General features: G+C 40.2%; 1 long non-coding RNA gene across 1 annotated transcript in view; it reads left to right on the plus strand.

Moving 5' to 3' along the window:
- LOC309860992 overlaps positions 1–23,721 on the plus strand; it is an 81,897-nt gene that overhangs the window by 51,056 nt on the left and 7,120 nt on the right. The window lies entirely within an intron of this gene.

Here is a 23,721-nt window from a genome sequence, read left to right on the forward strand (position 1 = left end):
GCAGTGGTATAATCTGACTCCTCACTGAGCAGGAAGCCTGCCCTGGGCCTCAGGCCTCATGACCTGAGCCAAAGGCAGATGCTTAACCAGCTGAGCCACACAGGTGTCCCATGTGTATTCTCTTTTGATCTAGAAACATTGTGTATCATGAGTTTATGCTGATGTTTCTGATTCCAGTTCAACACCTCAGGGTATAATTCTAGTTTTTTTCTCTATTTCTTCTCTGATAATGAGAATCCTGGCTCTCGTTACTATCAATAATACTTAGTCAGTCAATTTCTGTGTATGTAACTTATCACTCATCTTCATGGCCACTCCTTTCCCATGTGGGTGCCCTCTGAACCCTATTGGACATGTGCCTTTATTCCCAGTGCATTGAGCTGTATTGTCTCATGGATGCCTTCCCTCCTCCTCTAAGGCTGTGATTCCTTATACCAGATTGCCTGCCCACATAGACACATGGCTTGTCCGATTTAAGCTCTGAATCTCTACACTGGGCAGCCTTCCATACAGGGATTCCTTCCTTAACCTTTCAGATACCCCCTGCTGGGCTCACTCTGGAATGGATTCCTTCCTTACTTAGCATTGGTTCTGACTCCATACCCAGGGCTGCCCCTTGTGTGGATACCTTCCTACCCTACTTGGCTCTAAAGCCCTGCAGCAAGATGCACTCTGGTGGAGACTCTCTCCATCCTGCTTAAGATCTGACTTCCTTCACTGGGCTTCTCCAATGCCTGGAGACCCTCCTCGCCCTCTTCTAGCTATGTAGTCTCACCCTAATCTCATGTCTGGATACCCCCTCTCCATGCTTGGATAATCTTCCTCACCCTCTCCTAGCCACTTAGCCACTTCTCTCCAGCCCCACCCCATGTCTGTCATCTTGCTTCTCTTCTAACATGCTGCTCTGAGCTACCACAGCATCCCCATGCCCTAGTCCAGGTAGACCCTGTTCTCCTTCACTTAATGGTTTGATAAATGATTTATTCAAGCAAGGAAAGGAAGAGGAAGAAGAGGAAGAGTACTTGCACAATTTGAAGATAGCTCATTTCTTTGCTTCATTAAAGTACAACTGAAAGTGTAAAGGAAAAATCTTTAAATATTTACACTGGTGATGACTAAGTGGTGTCAGAAGTAGAAGTGCACAGATGTCAATGTACATATATCTCCATATTTGTGTTCTCAGTATCTAGCATATGGTCTGGCACATGCCAAATATTTATGATTAATGAATGAGAACTTTTAAGAATGGGGTGACTTTATGGTTTGAGTTTTAAGCTCCCCTTCTAAATTTTGTGGGATTTTAAAAAAACTAACAACTTTACCCCTCATTTTTATTATTCTAAAAACACATACTAAATAAAACAGTGTAACTTAAGTCCTAAGATGCTTTGAATCTTTATTTCTTCTTGTTTTTGCCTCATTAGTTTTCCTCTTTCTACTAGATCATTCCTACAGATATGTTAATGAACTGGGGTATTTAGCTTTCCTTTTGATCTACATCTCCATGTCCATTCACCCTTTTTCATCCTTCTGCTACCAGTCTATTCTAAACCACTATCCTTTCTCAAATGAAGCCTATCTTTTCTTGGGGAAAGGGTCTGTATTGATTCTTTCCTGGTATTTCCCTTCTACTGTTTGCCCCTCTAGTCTTTTCTCAAAGTAGCCATAGGAGTCTTACTCCCAACCATGTCCTCATCCTAATTTCACAGCACTTGCTCATGATCACCACCTCAGACAACTGACATCTAAATAAGTTCTAAAGCACATTAGACTACATCTGATGAGGGAGCAGGAGGCTGGCTGAGGACAAAGCAAAAGCTGGTGCCTTGCACCCCCTCTTCACCCACTCCCTTCCATATGTGTAGCATTCCTCAGGCACCCCTGACCTCCATAAAACGATAAATAGTTAACTTGCAGGGATCGCAATCCTGCAGAACAGGAATCTCCCTTGCTCTACAGATGTCCTAGAGACCTAAACAGGGAGGTTACCTTATCAATAGCACAAATTTCCAGAGGCAAACAACTCTCGGTTCCTGAAGCCCTAATGTCTCCCTCCCACCATAAACTGGAGGAGACTGATGTAGAAGGGAATGTAAATGATAGCAGGATCATAATACCCCACCAAGAGTCTCCCAATTATCTTGATGTTAATGCCTGACCTAAAGACGACATTGATCAAGCCATAAGGGTAAGGCCTCCCCCTGGCACCTTGTAGGCCCTCCTTAACATGTGAAAACTCTATTGAAACCTCCCATCCCCTCACCTTCCCCCAACCGCAAGGTATATAACATGCCTACCCTCACAACCCGGGGCAGCAGCTCTTCCTGCCCACGGGTCCTGTCCCCGTGCTTTAATAAACCACCATTTTGCACCAAAGATGTCTTAAGAATTCTTCCTTTAGTCGTCAGCTCCAAACCTCACCCCACCGAACCTGACTTAGGTTCTGGGACTTCATCATTTTTGGCGAGCCAGCCAGGAGATTTGTGAGTCTTTACATTTGGACTCTGAGCTTCGGTGCAAATTGGTGAGTACTTTCTCTCCTTTTCCTTTACTCTGATTTCAGGGCTTTACAAGGAGTATGGTCTTATTGGACACTTGCATGTCAATTGCTCAGGCTGTAATCCTCTATCCCGTGGCTACTCTACAGGGAGGAGAGTGTCTGCCTTTTGGCTGTAAGTTAGTGCCCTGGCCAGAATGGCAATAAGACCCAGAAACTTGATGGCCTCTCTTTATTCCTGCTCTTATAGAAAGTTGTCTCTCTTGGGCACGGGACAGCCACCTAAGTCACCAGGACGGCTGCCAATCTTAAGACTCCCGTGTTAGGTTTCCTCCTGATTGATCTAATGTGATCCCCTCCACATCCCTGGTCTAGCCACTTCTGGCCGCGAGACCTCCACTGGGAGCCGGCAGAAACCAGTACCCGATTGAATTAAAACACAACTGGGGACCGTTTCCTAGGGAAGTTGGCTGCAAGGACCATATGTGTTGGAATGTCGCATAGACCATGATGGATTTCAGACTTTACTGTTTCTTGTCAGTGTCTTCTACAAACTGCCTAAAGCTATGAAATTGGGTAATTTCCCCTTGCCAAACTTTTCTAGTATTTCCATTGGTTAATATGGCAAAACAGTATGCAGTTTTCAGGATAGACAATGGCTTGGCATGGCACAATTTCCTAGTCCATTCACCAGGCACCCATCTATAGCCTAGGATGTGATGGGGAAGTGGAGGGACGCCGGCACCCCTCCAGGGCCTTTTAAGGCATGATGGTGATCAATAGCGTATCTTGAGGGACGCCTCTGGTCACTTTTGACACCTAAAACCTCTGACATACCCTGTGTGGGATGCCACCCAGGAGTTGGGGATTTGGTAAGGGACCTTCATTACTTTTCTGGCTTCAGTTCCCAAGGACTCTACCTTGGGGTGCCTTTTAACCCACTGGAAATAATTTGGATTGCAAAATTTAGGAAAGGACTGAGCTCCTGTAACACTGCATGGCCTCAGTGGGATCTATCAGTTAGATCTCCTCTGCAGGAAACAGGGCAAATGGACCTAGGATACCTTCACCGCTCTTACCTTGGCCTTCATTGCTCTGCACCAGGACCCCAGACTAAGGGGCTTTTGTGGAATGTGTTTGCCCAAATGAGTCCTCTAGTAAACTTTCTTCTGACATATTTGATGATAATTACGTAAATAAGCCTTCTTCTAGTAAACCCAGGTTGTTGGGCCATCCCTAGCAAAGGGGACTCTGGCTTTATTTCTCTCTGTTTCTTCTAATAGATGTGGGGTCTTCTCCCTCACTCACTTCCAGTGGTAATGGCTATAACTGGAGCCAACTGGGGTTAGTCTAACTCGAGACAGAGACTATAAGGAATATTCTCAAGCAGCTGCCGAAACTCTCTTTGTTTCGGGGAAGTTTCCCTGTGTTCTTTAGCCTGACTTGGACTGCCTAACCCCTCCCCCCCTTGCTGGTGGGAAAGCATGGCGTCTGCTCCTCTGTTGGGGCTTATGAGCTCTAAAACCGGGAATCCTTTCTCTGCCTCCTGGCAGCACTTTGTTTCCTCTGTTTTCCCCTTCTGTTTCTGCACCAACATGCGTGCAGCCTGCATGACTAGCCTCTAGATCATGCACCATGGCTCCTCTCTTCACTGTCAAGGAGCAAGAAGAGCACCCCCTGGACCTAACACCCCCACTCCAGATCTTCCCACGCATGTCTCAGGTAAACATTCAAAGTGGAGTGGCCCCAGGTGGAACATGAATCACTATTGGAACTAAGTTAAGTTTGTTGGTTTAATTAAGATAAGATGCGTCTTTAAAGTAACAGCAGTAAATGTGAAGCTTTTATTCTATCAAAGTTTATTGAAGGTCAAATAAACTTGTGTTGTTAAAATTTGTTAGGAAAGAAATGACTAAACTGATGGTTAATTGTTTGTCTCAAAATTCTAATGGGTAATTGCTGAAGTAGCTTTCAAAGTCTTTGGTAACCTGAAAGTTTTAAAGTTTTGCTAGGATGACAAATGGAATTGAATTGTGGACATCTATATCTTAACCAAACAGGATAAAAAAATTAATTACTGGATGTAGGGTTGTGCTTTTGACTTCTTACTGCAAAGAAACTAAGAGTATTTAAATCTACTGGTAGACTTGTTTTCCACTTAACTGATTCATAAATTGCCACCTGAAAAACTTTGTTGTAACAGTTCACAATTGGTTAATAACTAAAGGTGTTTCTAAGAATACGAAGTTCTGCTTAGTGTAACTAAGACTGATGGAAATAAAGGGAAACTCTGTATGTAGGAAAGTAGGAGATATGTAAGAAAGATTTAAGGAATGGGAATACATTTTGTTGAAGGTAAAGGAAGGTAATTTTGTCCTAAATGAGATAGTTGTTTGGAAGGAAATGGCTTGGGACAAAACCTGAATGCAAAGGAAAGTTGTAGAAGGTTTGTGAAGGGAAATCTTCAGAAAAGGAATTTTAGCTATGGTCAAGAATGGACTAAGATTGAAATGAATGGGTTTTAAAGGTACATTGGTACAAGACTGAAATTGTCTCTGTTCAAAAGGACAATGTTTTCTTAGATCAATTGATCTGCTGTTAAGAAAATGTAAATGGTTTTCTCTTTGCCTGCCCAGAAAAACCAGTTTCTATGTTCAGTTTTATCAGGTGTTTAACAACCCTAATTATATTTAGGCATGTGCTTCAAAACTTTCTAAGATTTTAGCAAATGTTGACAAGATTTAAATCGTAACTCAGGCTTTTCCTTGGTATGTGAAATTGCTCATGAAGTACTACTGAACCAATGATAAACCTTGGGTTACATTTGGGAAAATACTATAACTATTCTAGAGATTCTACGCACTTCCTAAAGTTTTAACGTTTTGAGAGATCACCGCTTGATACTGTAATTATGGAAATGTTATGTATCACAGAAATAACCTATTTCCTTGCAGCTAAATTGTAAACTCCCGTGTCTCTTTAGCTCTAACCATATCCATTCTGAGTTTTTGTCATTTATAATTGTTTTAATTCTCTTGTAAAATGAGTTTTATCTCCAAGGAGATTCTTATAAAGAACTTTCAGGACAAATACAGATATTTGATATACTTGAAAATCCTAAAACTGAAATGGGTAAGAATTTCCAAAACTAACTAAAGGTGCATTCACCAGAATTAGTAACATGGGACTAAATGAACTAAAAGATTATAGTGTTGTGTCTCTTAGTGTTTTGTCTTACTTTAAACATTGCTGGTTCTCTCTAATGTTTGCTCTTCCAGACTAGGGATACTTTTTCTTAAGTTATCTGTAACTTACAGAGATGTAAAAAAACAAATCAAAGCATTCACCCTTTCTCTCTATCTGAACCCTCTGAAACCAAAAGGTCTCAGTAAGTATTCTTTCTTCCATGGCAATCAGTCATTTGCATAAGTTCTATAAGAATCTGTTCTCCTTGTAACAGGAAAGAATTGGAAACACGGGTTATTTTACCAAGGCTTTGGCTGGGATGTCATATTTGAAAAGACTCGGGTATGACCAGACAGTTTAAAGGAACTAAGGTTGACTTTATGAAACCTGGAGCCATAAAGCCCCTTGGGACTGTTGGCCTGATACCTTGCTTACAGAGTTCCCAGCAGCCTCACCAGGTGAGTAAAGAATGTCATTCCTTGGTAGGTGCAGTCTCAGGAAGAGGAATTCGCCCAAAGGTACTGCAGGCATGCCTGATGGCAAGTACAGGGCTTGGCTTCTGGCCCGGAGAGGATACTAAAAGTTCAACCTAGAGATTCCTTATACAAAGTTCCAGCAAAGCAGATTCTAAAAGATCTATATGATCACACTCAACTCTTCTTGCTGAGCTTATGTAAATAATGGGCCAAGTTTGTTAAAACTGGACTTGTTTCTCAAATGAATTAGTCCTGATTTGGCTATCTCTGGAAATGAGGGTTATTTTAGAGAGAAAAATTACGTTTTAATAACACACCTTTATGGGTATTAAATTCTAGATTTGATTGTCTTTAAATGTTTGTTTACTTAAGCTAAACAATTTGAGGTAAGCTTGAGAAAAGTTGCACAATAGCTTCTTTAGTCAATCTTATTATTTTGTGGGGATATTAGTAGAACCCCCTCACACATGATTAAACAACTAGAAAATGGGATTGATTCCCCTACAATTATATAACTTAACTAACACCTTATGTGTGGCTGGGATAATGAAATTGCCTAAAAGCCAGCATACTACACTCCATAGGATTAACTATGGACTTGTGGAGGCAATGGATGACCCCACTTTCATTATGAGTGGATTGGATGATGCATGGGAAACTCCCCTTATCTCTTGACAAGTTTTCTCACTTGCCAGTGATCCTCTGTAATCAGGATATTGTTAAGCCTGGACCACTCAAAGGTCTTCTTATTGGTTTCATCTCTTAGTCATATTTATCCTAGAGGCCACCTCTGTTGAGTTACAATTGCAAACAGATGCTTTAGCTAAGCATAGAGCAGCCCTCCTCATAAAAATAGCCTTAAAGCTCACTATGGGACAGTCCCTGACTGTAATGACTTCACATCAGGTCCAGATTTGTCTTAGAAGCCAAAGGCCACCAATGGATGATGGAGGCCGACTTATTAAATACTGGGCTACACTAACAGATATGCCAGAAATAATACTTAAAACTTGTCAAACTTTAAACCTAGTTACCTGTATGCCTGAACCTGACCACTGTACTTCTTTATAGAGCAAAAATGTTCAGAGGTTATTGATCTTGCTTACTCTATATGGCCAGATTTAAGTTGCCCCTGTTAAAAATATCAATGACAGTTGGTTTTCTGATGACAGTAGTTTTCATAGAAAGAATAAGAAAAGGTAGATATGCCATAGTGCTTACTAGCACATTGCAATTGCCAAAGCCTAAGAATTAACATTTATACTGACTCCAAATATGCTTTCCTGGTACTACATGCCCATGGAGTTATTTGGAAGGAAAGGGGATTGCTATCAAGCCATAACTCCCCAATCAAATATGGGCCTAAGTTACAAAACCCTCAGATCCAGGATACATATTTGTGGTTCACACCCATGATTGGACAGCTCAGTTAAAAGGCAGTTTTATGCTGGAAACAAAAGAATCATACATATGATACTTGGGCAAATAACACACGATATCTGGGATGGCTATCACTAGAAATGTGTTCCTAAGTAATAGTACTCCAGGCTACTGACTGGTTTGCTACTGACTGGATAAGGCGACCTGACATTAGATGGCCAGCTCCAAACGGAACCCACTGGATATGTGGAACCAACCTGTGGCCCTGGCTTCCTCCAGGATGGATAGGTCGCTGTACTTTAGGATTTGCCTGGATTCATGGGCGCATTACTAAAACCATTACAACTCCAGCTAATCTCCCCAACTTGAAACAAAGATGGACACGATCTGTTTTTAAATGGTATGATCACTTAGCATCCATTTTTGTTCCATCTGCGGAACTAGAGGATGTCATGTGGCATGTAGAAGCCCGTAATAAATACACTACAAAGGTGCTTAGTGATTCACTAAATAGTATCTCCCTACTTAATACCGAAGTCTCACAAATACTCAAGGCAATCCTACAAAATAGGATGGCCTTAGATGTCCTGACAGCAGCCCAGGGTGGCACACGTGCAGTTATCAAACAGAATGTTGTGTGTACATCCCAGACTATCGCAAAATATCACAGGACTAATAAAGGATATGAATGCCCAGATTAAGGCTCTACAAGGTCTTTCTCTCTCAGGAAATGGATAAGTTCCTGGTTTGAAGGAGGACTATGGCCCACAATTAAAAATCTCCTTTTCGGGCTTCTCATTCTTATCACCTTATTAACCTTAATATGTTGCTTTGTTCCATGTTTCTCTACTTGGTGCCGAGACTCCATTGCTACAATGACTACACCATGACAGATGATCCTTGTCGCACGCGAGGACGCCTCTTCACTGTCAGCGCTGGATTCAGCTTCCTCCACCTTTTGTAACTCCCTTATACATTCCTACCCTGATCAATATTGACCCGAGCAGATAGGGACAGCTCTACGCCCCTATTCAGCACGAAGAAGTTACAGAAGATGAGACCTTCCACCTTCAACCACCTTAAAGATTTAAGGGTCAAAATTGTTCAGGGAGGAATGATGAGGGAGCAGGAGGCTGGCTGAGGACAAAGCAAAAGCTGGCGCCTTGCACCCCCTCTTCACCCACTCCCCTCCATATGTGTAGCATTCCTCAGGCACCCCTGACCGCCATAAAACGATAAATAGTTAACTTGCAGGAATCGCAATCCTGCAGAACAGGAATCTCCCTTGCTCTACAGATGTCCTAGAGACCTAAACAGGGAGGTTACCTTATCAATAGCACAAATTTCCAGAGGCAAACAACTCTCGGTTCCTGAAGCCCTAATGTCTCCCTCCCACCATAAACTGGAGGAGACTGATGTAGAAGGGAATGTAAATGATAGCAGGATCATAATACCCCACCAAGAGTCTCCCAATTATCTTGATGTCAATGCCTGACCTAAAGACGACATTGATCAAGCCATAAGGGTAAGGCCTCCCCCTGGCACCTTGTAGGCCCTCCTTAACATGTGAAAACTCTGTTGAAACCTCCCATCCCCTCACCTTCCCCCAACCGCAAGGTATATAACATGCCTACCCTCACAACCCGGGGCAGCAGCTCTTCCTGCCCACGGGTCCTGTCCCCGTGCTTTAATAAACCACCATTTTGCACCAAAGATGTCTTAAGAATTCTTCCTTTAGTCGTCAGCTCCAAACCTCACCCCACCGAACCTGACTTAGGTTCTGGGACTTCATCATTTTCATTTAATATCTTTTCACTGTCCTTCCTAAGCTGTGAGGTTTTTTGGCTACATGTCTCCAGAATTTTGCATTTTCTTCTACCTTTGATTCCTCACTAAACTCTTTTATTTTAGAGGCTATTTTGTCTACCCCAGGTTGTTCTGTTTACTTTCTTCACTTTGAATAGTTTGTAATTATTTTGTCTATTTCCTTTTCATCACCTTTCAACCTCATAGGTAATAGACCCCATCATTGTAAGGACCATGATTATCTTATTCTCCATTGTATAGTCTAAGTAGAAAACTTAGATGCTGAGTGAACATCTGTCAAATATGTGAATAATAATGCTGAAACATTCACTCAAACAAAATGGTAGAAGAGACAGTTTTAAGAATTGGTGCCCTATGGAAATAAATGATAATATTTTTAACCAACTGAGCCACCCAGGCGTCCCCTTTTTTTTTTTTTTTTAAGATTTTATTTATTTGTCAGAGAGAGAATGAGCACAGGCAGTCAGAGTGGAAGGCAGAGTCAGAGGGAGAAGTAGGCTCCCTGCGGAGCAAGGATCCCGATGTGGGACTCGATCCCAGGACGCTGGGATCATTACCTGAGCCGAAGGCAGCTGCTTAAATGTTGAATATATTTTTGTACACCTTTCCAAATATGCCTTTAATGCAAATTTAAAAAATCATGTAGTTTAAAACAAAGATTATTGTTTAACATTTATTGTATAACATTTATATTGACGTTTATTTGCGAAATAATGAATTATTAACCTAATGGGAAAGCTATACAGATTAAATATTTCCAATTCATTTAAAATATTTTTGCAGGGGTACCTGGGTGGCTCAGTGGGTTAAAGCGTCTGCCTTCAGCTCAGGTCATAATCATGGGGTCCTAGGATTGAGCTGTGCATCAGGCGCTCTGCTGATAGGGAACCTGCTTCTTCTTCTCTCTCTGCCTGCCTGTCTACCTACTTGTGATCTCTGTCTGTCAAATAAATAAAATCTTTTAAAAAAATAAAATATTTTTGCAGGCACAAAACAGTTGACTTACTTAGCTTAGTTAAAGGTTTTTCAGGGTTTCCATTAAGTTACAAATACTTAGAAACCAAACCTAGAATTCGAGAGACTGACTAAAATGTTAACATGTCAGTTCTCACTCTATGCCAACTGAAATAGATGCTTAAAGTTTTTGAATATTCTCCTAATCCATATTGTGGTGAAATATAAGAAGGAAACATTTTGAATGTATTTTACCATACGCAATTATTGTGTCTCTGCCTTTGGAGTGCTTGTGGTCCATAGCAATTGATAAGGTCCCAAATCACGTCAAAAGCAATTTACTTTAGAGCAAGGGATTTGCAGATTGTGGCCTGTGGCTTGTTTATGTTCAGCCCTCAAGGTAAGAATTGTTTTCACATTTTGAAAGCATTATAAAAAAGAAAAACAAAGGAGACAGAGATGGAGTGTAATCTGAAAACTCTAAAATATTTACTCTGTGGCCCTTAGCAGGGGAAAAAAAAAATTATACCATCCTATCTTCAGAAGCAAAATTGAGAAAAAATAAGAGAAAAAAATGGAATAGGTGAATATAATGTAGATAAGAGCACATTCTGGAATGGAATACTCACAGTTGAAGGTTTGATTTTTGGGGCTCTTTTAAATTATGAAGTTTTGGTTATATTTTTTCTTCCAAATGACCTCTATGGGTAAGATAGCTAGAGGGACTTCAAAAATGCTTTTGATGTTTCAAGATTTGTCTTAGATCTTAATGAACGGTATGTTCCAATTTTCCAGATAGAAGAAAAACTCAAGAATATTACTTGTTATACATTATTATACTAGGCAGGATTTTGTCCAGTACCACACTTTTTACTATGTAGTGGACTTAAAACCTTGTTAAAATGTGGTTGGTGCCAATTACCCTGATGTTCTTTCTCCTCTTTTTTTTTTTTTTTCCCACAGATTTGGTGTGGTATAATTGACATGCAATGCATGGAACATTTAAAGTTATAAGTTTGATAATCTTTTACACGAACACATGCTGTAAAACCATCGCCATAGTCAAGATAATAAACATATTCTTTACCTCCAACCCTGAAAAGTGAAAAATACCCATTGTAAACTTTGAGAAAGTACTAAAAAATTAAAATACATATAGCTAATAAACCAGATGCAGACATTAAATGACATACTAACACCCAAGTAATCTAAAAAGCAGAAAGAAAAAGAGAAAAATAAGGAAGAAAGAACAAGTATAAAATTTAGAAGACTAATAGCAAGATGGTATATTTAACCCAACCATATTAATAAATGCTATAAATATAAGTGGTATAAATTCTCCAATTTTAAGAGTAAATAAAAGTTTAGATATAACTATATACTTTGAAAAAATTAACATAAATATAAATACAGAGTTGAGTTGAAAGAATGAAGAAAGAGTCACCATAGAAACACTAAACTTAACCTGGAATTGCTGTTAATATCATAAAAAGTAGATTTCATGACAGGGGATATTAACAGAGATAGAGACATGCACAGTGATGAGTCAGTTTATCAAAACCTAAAAATCCTACATATATATTAAATTCTAAAAGTAGGTGTTTCAGAACACATGAAGCATCTATTGACAGAGGTGAAAAGAAGCAGACAAATGAACAATTACAATTAGATTTAACATCCTCATCCTAGAAATTGATAGAAAAGTAGTCTATAAATTGTGAATGAGAAACGAATATTTGAACAACACTGTCATGAGCCCACATGGCTTAGTTGATATCTCTAAAACATTCCACTTAATGGCAGAGCATGAGTTCTTTGCAAGCATGCATGACACATGCACCAAGATAGACCATACTCTGGGCCACAAAACAAATGTTAACCATTTAAGTGATTGAAATAATAAGTTGTATTTGTATACAAAGGCAATAAACAACTGAAAAATAAAATGAAAAAAATAATCACATTGACAGTAGCATCCAGCAACATGAACTCTTTTGGGATGGGTTTAATAAAATGTATACCGTAAAGACATAAGTACTGAAAACCAGAAGATGTTTTGTAATTGTTGATGTGTTGGGTGTGTAGGGAGCTGGTGTACTGTATATCCCGTAAGCCCAGCAACCTGTGCTTTGTCCTTCTGATTTTACATGGAAAGGTCATGTCAGGCTCTACATAATGTAAGTTGATGGATTTATGTTTTATTTCTGCCGTGCACTCCTACCTATCTCCTCTTTTCAGGGTGTAGCCTAATTTACTTAGAAACTCTAGATCTTACCAGGAGAGCCGAGTCAGGTATCAAGCATTTTGTAATTATATCTGATATCTGCCATTTTCCCCTCCTGTCGTTCAGCTTTTTGTGAACATATTGTTATGTTCCAGGAACTGTAGTTTTTATAGTAAGGATTTAGGGGGAAAAAAAAAAAAGATCGCAACATATATGATCACAGCTTTGTAGGAAGGCCTACGCAAAACTATTCATTTCCGTATAACCTGCCCTAATAGTTTTAGAAGCTCTCCCAATATCAAACTGTTGCTCACACATTTCGGTGTATTTACTGCTCACTCTCTGAGCTCTGAGTGTTTTTTTGACAGACTATTTGCCTGGATTCTTTCCAACCAGTTTCTTTCTCTGACTTTTGATCCCATGGTAGATTTGTACCTGACTGTTTGGTTATATTCTTATTTTAAACCCTTTTCTGGAAGCCTTCCCTGAGTTTGGCTGATGGTCTTCAGTCATCCTTTGGTTATCTTCAGATTTCACCCATTTCTTCTAGTTTTGGTTTAAAAGTGATTCTATATAACTCCTCACTTTGGTGTTAAAACTGAAGACAAGGTTATTTTATTTTTTTATAAAACATTTTGTGTTGGTATGTCAATACACTGAATAATATGTAAAAATCTATTTAAAAACATTCATTTTAATTCCAGGAGTTTCTCTCTCACAAAATATTTTATGCACTCTGTATTTAATGAAAATGCAGTGTTTTCTCTTCTGAAAACCATGCAGCCTGACTGCTGAACCCAGTTTAAAAGCCATCAGGAGCATTGTAGGCTGGGAGTGGGTACTTGGTTGTTAAGACTTTATTGATTTTACAAGTTAAAGAATGACTGAGTCCTCCTCCTCCTCCTCCTCCTCCTTCTTTTTGTCCTCCCAAGGAATCCTCTACTCTTTCTGGACACAAACGGTACCAAAGAAAGGCAATAAAATGGAAGTGTCTGGCATAGTTAACACCACCAGGAGCTTTAAGAAGTCTTCGGGGAATTATGTTCCATGGAGGCTTCATAATACAGTGTTTAGACTGGCTGTCTAGACAGTAGGAAATGAAAATCTGGCAGCCTCAGCTCTGTAATACACTTGATGAGTATTGAGTTATGGCATAGTCATGAGCTCCTTAATACGTACAAGGAAAGCTAAGGTGAAGTTAGCTTGCACCACATTGGCTGTTGTGGGGGGACTCACACTGCAAAAATCAGGATCCATAGCCTCTGGCTTTAAGTAATACCTAGAAGATTGCATTATGCCGAAATTTCCAAATAGCACTGAATAATTTTGTTGATAAACTCTTACTGTCATGAGGCTTCAGTAATCAACTATGTTTCATTTTTTCTGCTATGAAACATTTATTTTTTTCATAAGTAGAATTAAGAATAATTATCTCACTTGGGGGGGGATATTTTTCATTTGGATTGTAGCAAATAATGACTTTTTATGTCTTTGTTTTGTGGAGCCTGTAACACTGAAAGTCAGTGGCTCAGCTACTCAGTGTTAGGTATATGAATATCTGAGATACATTCTTACTGGAGGCCAAAGGAATGCTTATAAACTCATGTTTGCTTTTCTTTGGAGGTACTATTTCTATGAAACCATGGCTTTTACTTTTTTATTCAAGGGAATTTGACCTATGTCTATTCTGGGGAGTAAATACTAAAAAATAAAATTCTATCAGTATATAATCACCCTCGTAGCTGGTGGATTCTGAAGGCATAAATATTTTTTTAGTAGTGTGAAAGCTATATTTTTGTAATAGAATTTAACTTTATTCACCAAAGTATTAACTTCTCTTTAATTGTCTCTGTATCACAGATAATTTGGGTGTCACTTTCTCCTGAAGTGCATTTTTGCTGTAACAATATCATATGAAGTTACTGGATCATTTTGAAAAAAATTTTAGATTATTGACCACAATAAATGAACCAGAAGTTTTATATAAGTAAAACGTTTCAGACTATAAAACCATTTAAGCCACCCATCACTGAATAGATTATTTGCCAGTTTTGTATCTTAGCCACAGGAACGCGGGAATGCTGACTGAGTTTTTAGATTGCTGTATAAGTAACTTCATTTTCTTTGGGTCACTTAAAAATTTAAGGTCTTCTTAAGGCCTGACATCGAAATGATTACAGTTGACCAAGCAAGGATAGTCTGATCCATTTCATAAAAATATGCCTTTACCCTGGCACAAAGCTGGTTTGGGATTAAGATAATGATGATAGTAGGTTTAGTAATTTATCTGGGGTGACCATTCACTCTTGGAATATTCCTATAAAATAATTACCATTTACATGTTTCTTGAAGATGGAGAAAATAATATTTTGTGGGGATTCTCACATTTATCCCCTTCTGATGTGTTTTGATTCTAGCTCAGCTGAGGGATAAATGTCACTCTCCTGGCCCTGACTCTTAGAGGGCTGTGAAGGGGAAAGTGCTTGGAATTGCCTACCAGTGTCTGTGGTGTGTAGTTGAAAAGTTCTCCATGTAGGTGATACTTGTATCACTTTGAATATTGTATTGAATATTGTATAGTATTGAATAGTGCCAAGTTTATTTTACTATGTAAGAGCCTACCATTCATCAGTTGTGGGGTTGCCTTCAAACAGGTGGTGTTAGAGTTTACCTGTCCTTTCTTTTAAGCAGAGTAGGTGGCTTAGAACATGCTAATTAAAAGTTGTTTAAAGTTGGGTGCCCGGGTGCCTCAATGGTTGAGTGTCGGACTCTTAATTCTGGCTCAGGTCATGATCTAAGGTCATGAAATGGAGTCCCAGTTGGGCTCTATGCTGGACGTGAAGCCTGCTTAGGCTTCTCTCTTTCTCTCGGCCCCTCTCCCACCTCTAAAAAAAAAAAAAAAAAGATATGTAAAAGCAAATATTTCATTGTTTAATAAAATGTTACATAAAAATTAAATCAAGAGGAAAATTCTCCATTTTAAAAAAGATTTATTGATTTATTTATTTTGACAGAGATCACAAGTAGGCAGAGAGGTAGGTAGAGAGAGAGAGAGAGAGAGAGAGAGAGGAGGAAGCAGGCTCCCTGCCGAGCAGAGAGCCCGATGTGGGACTCGATCCCAGGACCCTGAGATCATGACCTGAGCTGAAGACAAGGCTTAACTCACTGAGCCACCCAGGCACCCTGGAAAATTCTCCATTTGAAAGTAAATCTATTGGATATGATAATTTCCCCCAAAATACCAAGTGCCAGCTATGTCAGGCACAGATCAAACTAAGTAAGTACAGTCTTTGCTCCTAAGAAACTCAAATGATAGTAAGAAAGATACATAGTAACTAACCATGTTACAGTGCGGTTGCTTCTACACTTTTTATATATGAAGTAATACAGTAGGGCACACAAGTTGTCATTTTTATTTTCATTAGCTGTGTTTAAATTGTGAGAGGCAGGGTGGTGGCAGGATGGTAGCAGAACAGGAAGAGCCTTGAAGGTCTTCATGGAAGGAGCCCTGTTAGGATTTTTGTATTTTGAATCTTTGGAGTTAGGTCTTTACACTCAAATAACTTGATGCTTTTGGGTGAACATATAAAATACTTCAGTTCATACAGCCAATTTAGAGAACCCATTACTGACTCTGATTAAACATTACAAATTCATTCATTTAAAGTGTTTATGGGGCGTAGAGGGTTGGTGCCTGGGTGGCTCAGTTGTTAATATGTGTCTGCCTTCTTCTCCGATCATGGTTCCAGAGTCCTAGGATCAAATACCATATCAGCTCCCATGCTTAGCAGGGAGCCTGCTTCTCCCTCTCCAGCTCCCCTGTGCTTGTGTTCCCTCTCTTGCTATATTTTCTCTGTCATAAATAAATAAAATCTTTTTATAAATAAATAAATAGAGTGTTTATGGGTGGCATTGAGGATTAAAGACTAAACCATAGACTAGAGGTGAATTTAAAACAAAGGAAGATTTTGGCTGGAAGATGATAAATATGAATGTGGACAGGTTGATGTGTGGTTTTTTTTAGGACATCCCACATGGATGAGTCCAGCAATGGTGGAATGTGTATTATTAGGGCTTACAAGGTTAATTAGCATGTGGGTGGTGTAGTGAAAACCCTAAACCTGGGTAAAATCATTGTGCAAAAACACAGGCCAAGGGCCTCATTCTAGGATCCCAGTGTGAGCATAGAAAATTCGGAAGATATTGACACTATATATTCAGAAACGTAGAAGAATATGTGAGAAACTCAGACCTTAGAGAATTTTGATAGTAGACCAATTACAAAAATAAAGTTCCCAAAATATTCTTCGGATTGGCTAATATGGATGTCTGTGATGACTTAAATGAGAGTGACAAGGGAAAGAGAAAGTGGCAGACTGTAGGAGGCTTTCAAATGAATGAAGAGGGAATTGAGAGAAACAGAAATAGGGATGTGAACAACCATTTCAAGAAACATGGAAGAAACAATAGCACAAGAAAAACAGAGCTAGGTAGAGAAGCACAGCCGGGAATCTCAGTGTGGGAGAAACGTGAATTTTGTGTGTGCTGGGGAAAGACCTAGCAGATAGAAAGACAGAAGAGGCAGTGAGAATGTTGTTCTATCTTATACTTGCTATGTGCTAAATGGCATAACCTAGCTGGCTTATTTATTGTAGTTAGCAACTTAAAGAGAACACATCAATGTGTTCAGCAATGTATTTGTTAAATCTGTGGAGGCTCCCTCTGTTGGGACTGGTTCTGTCTTTCCCAGAGCCGGATGTCTTTGGAAGGGCTATGAGAGGAAGACATAGGCACCTGCCCTGTGGTTTCTCTTGCTCGTGGAGTTGTCTGCTCTTGTGGTGTATTCACCTGGGAATGCATGTGAGGAGGACAGGCACTGTCCCCCAGCTCAGGGAGGGAGGGCTGTGGTCAGGTGACTAGAGGGAAATGCTACCTTTTCCTTAGTCTCCTCCAGAGAGAACACACACCACTAACTCGGAAAGATATTTAAAGTAGGTTTTGTTTTTTGTAAGTGAACAGTCACATCTGCATCCCAGGGCTGTTCAGAAGAGGGGGATTGCCAGTTAGGACCTAACCAACTCATTCCCAGGTGCTTCAAAAAGGGTCAGAGGTGGCAGAACGAGCACTGACAGTGCAGGCCCTGCGGGTGTGTGCCACAGACCCTCACAAGATCACTCCAGTCTCCTTTAGTCTGTTTTCACTGGTTCCCCTGAAATCCTCTCATCCTCATCTTTGGTATCAGAGATCTTCCTCCAAAAACTCGGCACATCCCTGTTTCCTGAAGAAATCTGGAACACTTCCTTTTCTAGTGCCCTGTAGACCAGGCTTCCTGAAGTATAAACTTGGCTAATTCTTATCCAGTGGTACTGTCTGCCTAACTCAACAGAAAGGGAGAAAGAAAGAAAGAAAGAAAGAGAAAGAGGAGGGAAAGAAAGGAAAAAATGAAGGGAGGGAGGGAGGAAAAGAAAAGGAAAAAAAGAAAAAAGAAAGAAGAAGGAAGGAAGGAAAAAGCTTGTATGCTGTTGCAAAATTTGAATGACCACATACTATGGCTCACTTTATTAGGTTGAGGAAACAAGCTCAGGGGTTTACTGATCATATTTAGTTGACGTGAAAGATCATCTCATATGTAAAAAACCGTTTTCAATCCGTGGTTAGAGCCTGTGCCTCGGACCTGTAAAGATTTGACAAAGGTTCTCCAGAGTGCTTGCTCTACAGGCAGCTGCGGAGTCATCTCCTCACAACGAAGACATGCATTTCAGCTTTGGGAGGGAAGAGCTATTTGAGAATTCAGAGTGTGGTTGGGGCAGGACTTACTCCTGTGCACAGGTGTGTGGACGAATCTGTGCACGTTCTCTGCTGGATTGTGTTTGTGGCCACAGCTGCAGGCCCCAGATGTGCAGGCAGGATTCTCCTCTTCTAGCTCTAGACTTCATCTGGGAGATTCAGAATCTTTGCACCTGTCTTTGCACTGATAACCATATGTTGGCACAGATACATAACTGTGCGATGTATAAATGGCGCCCTTCACTTTGACATCCTTAGGTAGTATACATCTCCAAAAAATGTGTGTCAGCATGCAGGGAAGAAGCAGAGACAGGTGGCTTGGGCTCCCAGGAATGGGAGGAGCATCCACACCTGAAGGCTTTAGTTCCAGTCCCCAGTTTCTACCAGTACAAGCTATCAGTCCTCTCTCAAAATATCTTTGTAATTCCTATGCATTTTTCTTTTTTATTTTAATTTAGTATAATATACTGCTTGAAAAATAAAAATCCTTTCTCTTTTTATAGCTTTTATTCTAGTCATTGGTTAAATAACATCTCACTGTTGTGCTAAGGACGATTTTGATTCGTTCTGAAGACCTACAATTGCTTTTATTACAAAGTGCCACAACGTAAGCATCAGATGGCTGTGTTTGAATGATATGAGAAGAATGATACCTAAAACCCAGTCCTTTCCTATATTATAGCAGGGAAGAGGGGTTAGTCCAACCAGTTCACGTAGATCTTTGTAATCTGCAGATTAAAAAACAAAAATAACCGGCTTAGTAGACAAAGGCTTAATGCCAAGACTTACTACATGCTCTCTAGACCCCAGCTCAATGTTCTGTGTCATGATGATTTTGTGACTATTGCTCTCAGTAGGATAGAGCGAGATTAGTAATCTGGAAACCCGGTAAGTGTAGTCTTAAGTATAACAAAACAGTGTATGCAGTGCCGTTGTTGATACAAAATTTTAATTTAAAATCAGACTGGGAATTGTTCTCTATGTTCGGCTACTAAGATGGGTGCAGACAGAACTAATCTCACCACTGAGGAGGTTAATTATGAGGTGTGGCCATGGGGGATGGTGGAAATGTCTTTCTTCCTAAGACCTTCGTTAACAGGCTTTTGGGGGCTCTTCCACATGCCTAGAATTGGCTACCAGATCCCAAATTTGAAAATAAGTCTTCCTTAACTCTCAAGAGGTCACAGCAGTCAGGAACTGAGTTTAAAGACTTATGTGTATGTTCCGAAGCAGCAATACATGGGCGCTCCTGTGGCCCCACCACTACCATGAGCATACTTAGGAGGAGGAGGGGGCTTGATGTGCAGGGAAAAGGACCTGTGCCCTAACAGGATTATTGCTGAGAGAGTTTTTTTTCTCCAATCAGTAGAAAGGGAGATGGTTCTTTGCTTTCCTTGAAGCCAGTTGGGAAAAATAGAACACTAGGAAAAGTGGTTCTAAACATTTGGGGACTTCTGAAAGAAGGGAAAGTTAGGATGTGATTTCTCTTTAAGAATCTTCTTAGATCTGGCCCAGTTCCAAGGGGAACAAGGACAGAGAATGGAGAGAGATGGCGGAGGGACTGGTCGTGATGCAGGCCTGGTTTCCCCAGACACCAAATACAAAGAAATGGCTCTGGTGAGTCTTAGGGCTAAGATCCCACCCAAGTGGGCTGCTCATGGGAGAAACAATCCAGTACAAATGGGAGCTACACATGTGTGAGTTGAAGCTGGATCCATATAACCCATGTCAGGACATTTTATAGGTCTGTGATCTCATTGTACATATTAGAGAAGCCAACTGTGCTTCCTATGAGGGGGTTTGTGTTTAAGTGCTGGCTGTACAGAGGACATGTCCTAAGAGCAATGACCTCCTGAAAGCAGTGGTCTGAAACCAAGTAAAGAGACTTTGACCCTAATCCTTCCTATTCTCAACCACCTAGAAAAGCAAGCATCCAAAAAAGGGAGCATGAATGTTATATAGAATTTTTCCTTGGATATGAGATTAGAACTTTTAAACAGATTACACTTTTTTTTTTTTAAAGATTTTATTTATTTATTTGACAGAGAGAAATCACAAGTAGATGCAGAGGCAGGCAGAGAGAAAGAGAGGGAAGCAGGCTCTCTGCTGAGCAGAGAGCCCGATGCGGGACTCGATCCCAGGACTCTGAGATCATGACCTGAGCCGAAGGCAGTGGCTTAACCCACTGAGCCACCCAGGCGCCCACACTTTTTTTTTTTTTTTTTTAAACCAAACATAACTAGAAAGCTAGACTCAGAATTCCATGAAAGGGTTGGTAGTATATTTTAGTAGGATCCAAAGCATGATTGAAAGAAGAAAATGGAAACCTATCCACTTTATATTTATGCAAAAGATTGAGACTAGTAAGCCAATCTAGCAGTGATCTGAAGAATTCAGGTTTGGGAACTTTTAATGACTGCAGTAGAAATTGTCCCCTTACTTTAAATAGTGAAGAATGCAATGCCTTCTACACTCTCAGAAACACAGCTCATTACCTTAATAGAGAAACTGGAAATGATTTTCTTCCCTTATTCTGCTTATGTCTGTATACATGAAGTACTCTGCATGGAAATACATGACCTGATTCCAGTTGGAATCTATGAATTCCTTAGTTTGGCAGGCAGGTATAAGTAAAGATATGTTATGAGACACTATATGGAATCATTGGTACCCTGTAATTCTTTGTGAACTTGGGTATATCTCCCAAAAATCCTTTATACTTGGATCAGAAGCCTGTGTATCTTCTTAGGGAACTCTCATGGGAACCAGTTCTCTTATTTAAATATCACTATAAGAGCATAAAGCTAATAGGTAGCCCTGCCTCTGTATTGGGGTGGAGTGGGAAGGAAGGAATCAATGACTGTTAACTGTCCTGGGCACAGCCTGTGGATCCAGTTTTCTTAGCAATCCAGAATTATGGTTTAAATATAGGTTTGGGCAGAGATTGATGGTGTACTAGGTTTGCTTCAGGGTTTTGTATAACCACAGTTCTTTAAGGGAGCCAAGATAAGGGAGCCAGTTCTTAGGGGTGGGGTACCTGGGTGGCTCACTGGGTTAAAGCCTCTGCCTTCAGCTCAGGTCATGATCCCAGGGTCCTGGGATTGAGCCCCGCATTGGGCTCTCTGCTTAGCGGGAAGCCTGCTTCCTCCTCCTCTCTCTCTCTCTCTCTCTCTCTCTGCCTGCCTTTCTGCCTACTTGTGATCTCTGCCTGTCAAATAAATAAATACAATCTTTGGGAAAAAAGAACAAAAAAAGAATGTCTTAAGGGGTCCCAGCACAGACTTTAGTGAGTGTTGAAAGTTACCTACTGTAGTAGGTAGGCATATTATCACTCATGGTATCACTGATGTGTAGAATACCATGTTCGTCACAGGACCCCAAATAGATAAGAATGACTAAAAGTCATAGGGGGTCTTCTCTCTAAAACGAACCTTTTGTCATTTTTACTTATAATGATGATGCTTTTCTAAAAACTATTTAAATAGCCTATGGTAATTCAGTCTGTATATTCACAATGGGCCAGTACACATTCTAGTATGTTCTAGAGCTCAATTCATCTGCTTCAGATTAGATTGCATTTCAAGAGACATGCCTCAAGGCTTATTAGCTTTACAAACAGACTTCAGATGATGATCTAAGTGATTTATTGTGTGTGAAGTTGCAGATGGAGGTCTTAACAGCTTTTAGGAGGCAAAAAAAAAAAAAAAAAAAAATATGTACCTTCTCTAAAAGGCTTAGAATCTGAAGAAAATGACTGAGAATAGTTCCCACCAGAAGTAAAGGGGAGGGGATGTAAATGTCTGTTACAGGTAGATTCATTGAGCAGTGGACTTATAGGAAGAGCTGATCATTGAATGTCAATCGGGGAAGAACCCTGTTGTTCTAGAGATTTCTAGGCATGTTCATGATGTCGAGTTCAGTGGAAATAAAATGAAAACCAAATGCTTCTATTCTTTTATTGGTTTACTTAAATCAGAAAATAATGTAAAACCCCATATGTAAGGAGAATCTGATGGGTGAGGTGGTTTTGATGAAGTTCTAGAACATAGGTGAGGTTCAGTGGGGTGAGGTCGGGAGCCAATGACCAAGAAAGAATTCTTGAGACATCTTTGGTGCAAAATGGTGGTTTATTAAAGCACGGGGACAGGACCGGTGGGCAGAAAGAGCTGCTGCCTCGATGTCCTGAGGAGTGGCTGATTATATACACAAGAGTTGGGTAGATGAGGACAAAAGGGTGTTCAGAAGGGGTAACAGGGTAAAGAAGACTGTCAGGATGCTGGAGTCCTGGTTATTGTCAAGCCAAGGCTGTTTTTTTTTTTTTTTTTTACCTCGAATGAGGCACTAACATGAAGATAGTTGGGAGTTTCCTGGTGGAATGTCATATTCCTCCTATCAATGAGCTCCTTGTCAATTAGCTTTAGATTGAGAAGAAATTTAACTATATATATTTTTTCATCTCAGCCTCCTTCAGTTTTATGGAGGGGAGGGCGGTGTTATGGCTTTAGGAACTGGGTTGTTTGTCTCTGGGAGTTAGGCTATTGATAAGATAGTTTCTTTGTTGTTAATCACTAGGACATTTGTAAACCAAGGGAGACTCCTGTCTTGCAGGATTGTGATCTCTACAAGTTAATTGTTTGTTTTCCTTTTAGGGCAGGCAGGGGTGCCTGAGGGATGTCACACAGGTCACCTAGGTGGGGAAGAAGGGGGAGTATAAGGAGCCAGCTTTTGCTTTGTCCTCAGCCAGCCTTCTCCTCCCTCATCAGTTTCATAGCAGAGGTCAGCACCCACATCTTGTAGGCAGTGCTTTGTAAAGTGACAACAAATATTGAAGTGCAGCCTGTATTATATGCTCAGATAGTTTTAATTAAAATCACAATTTTATCATTACTTGAAGGACAGGAGAGTATACTGATCTACTTTTGTCCGTCTGTTTTAATTTTGGTACTAACCAAGTTTTTGCTCCTGGAATTGAGCAGTATTAGAAAGGAAAACTTGCAGTTTCTGTATATATTTTTAAAATTTTCCCTTTTTGGGGTGCCTGGGTGGCTCAGTGGGTTAAAGCCTCTGCCTTCGGCTCAGGTCATGATCCCAGGGTCCTGGGATCGAGCCCCGCGTTTGGGCTTTCTGCTCAGCAGGGAGCCTGCTCCCCCCGCCCCGCCTCTCTGCCTACTTGTGATCTCTGTCTGACAAATAAATAAATAAAATCTTTAAAAAAAAATAAAAAAAAATAAAATAAAATTTTCCCTCCCCCCACCCCTCTCTGTGAGACTCTGGAAAGCAAGTTTAGGATATTTCATCCTCTTATGCTACTGTTCTTATTATTACTTAAAATCTTTCATTAAGTCTATTTCCTGGCGGTGCTGTGCAAAGCCAACTCTAGTCTACCAGAC

Source organism: Mustela nivalis (genome assembly GCF_964662115.1).
Source record: "Mustela nivalis genome assembly, chromosome: 3".
In the NCBI taxonomy this organism is placed as follows: domain Eukaryota; kingdom Metazoa; phylum Chordata; class Mammalia; order Carnivora; family Mustelidae; genus Mustela; species Mustela nivalis.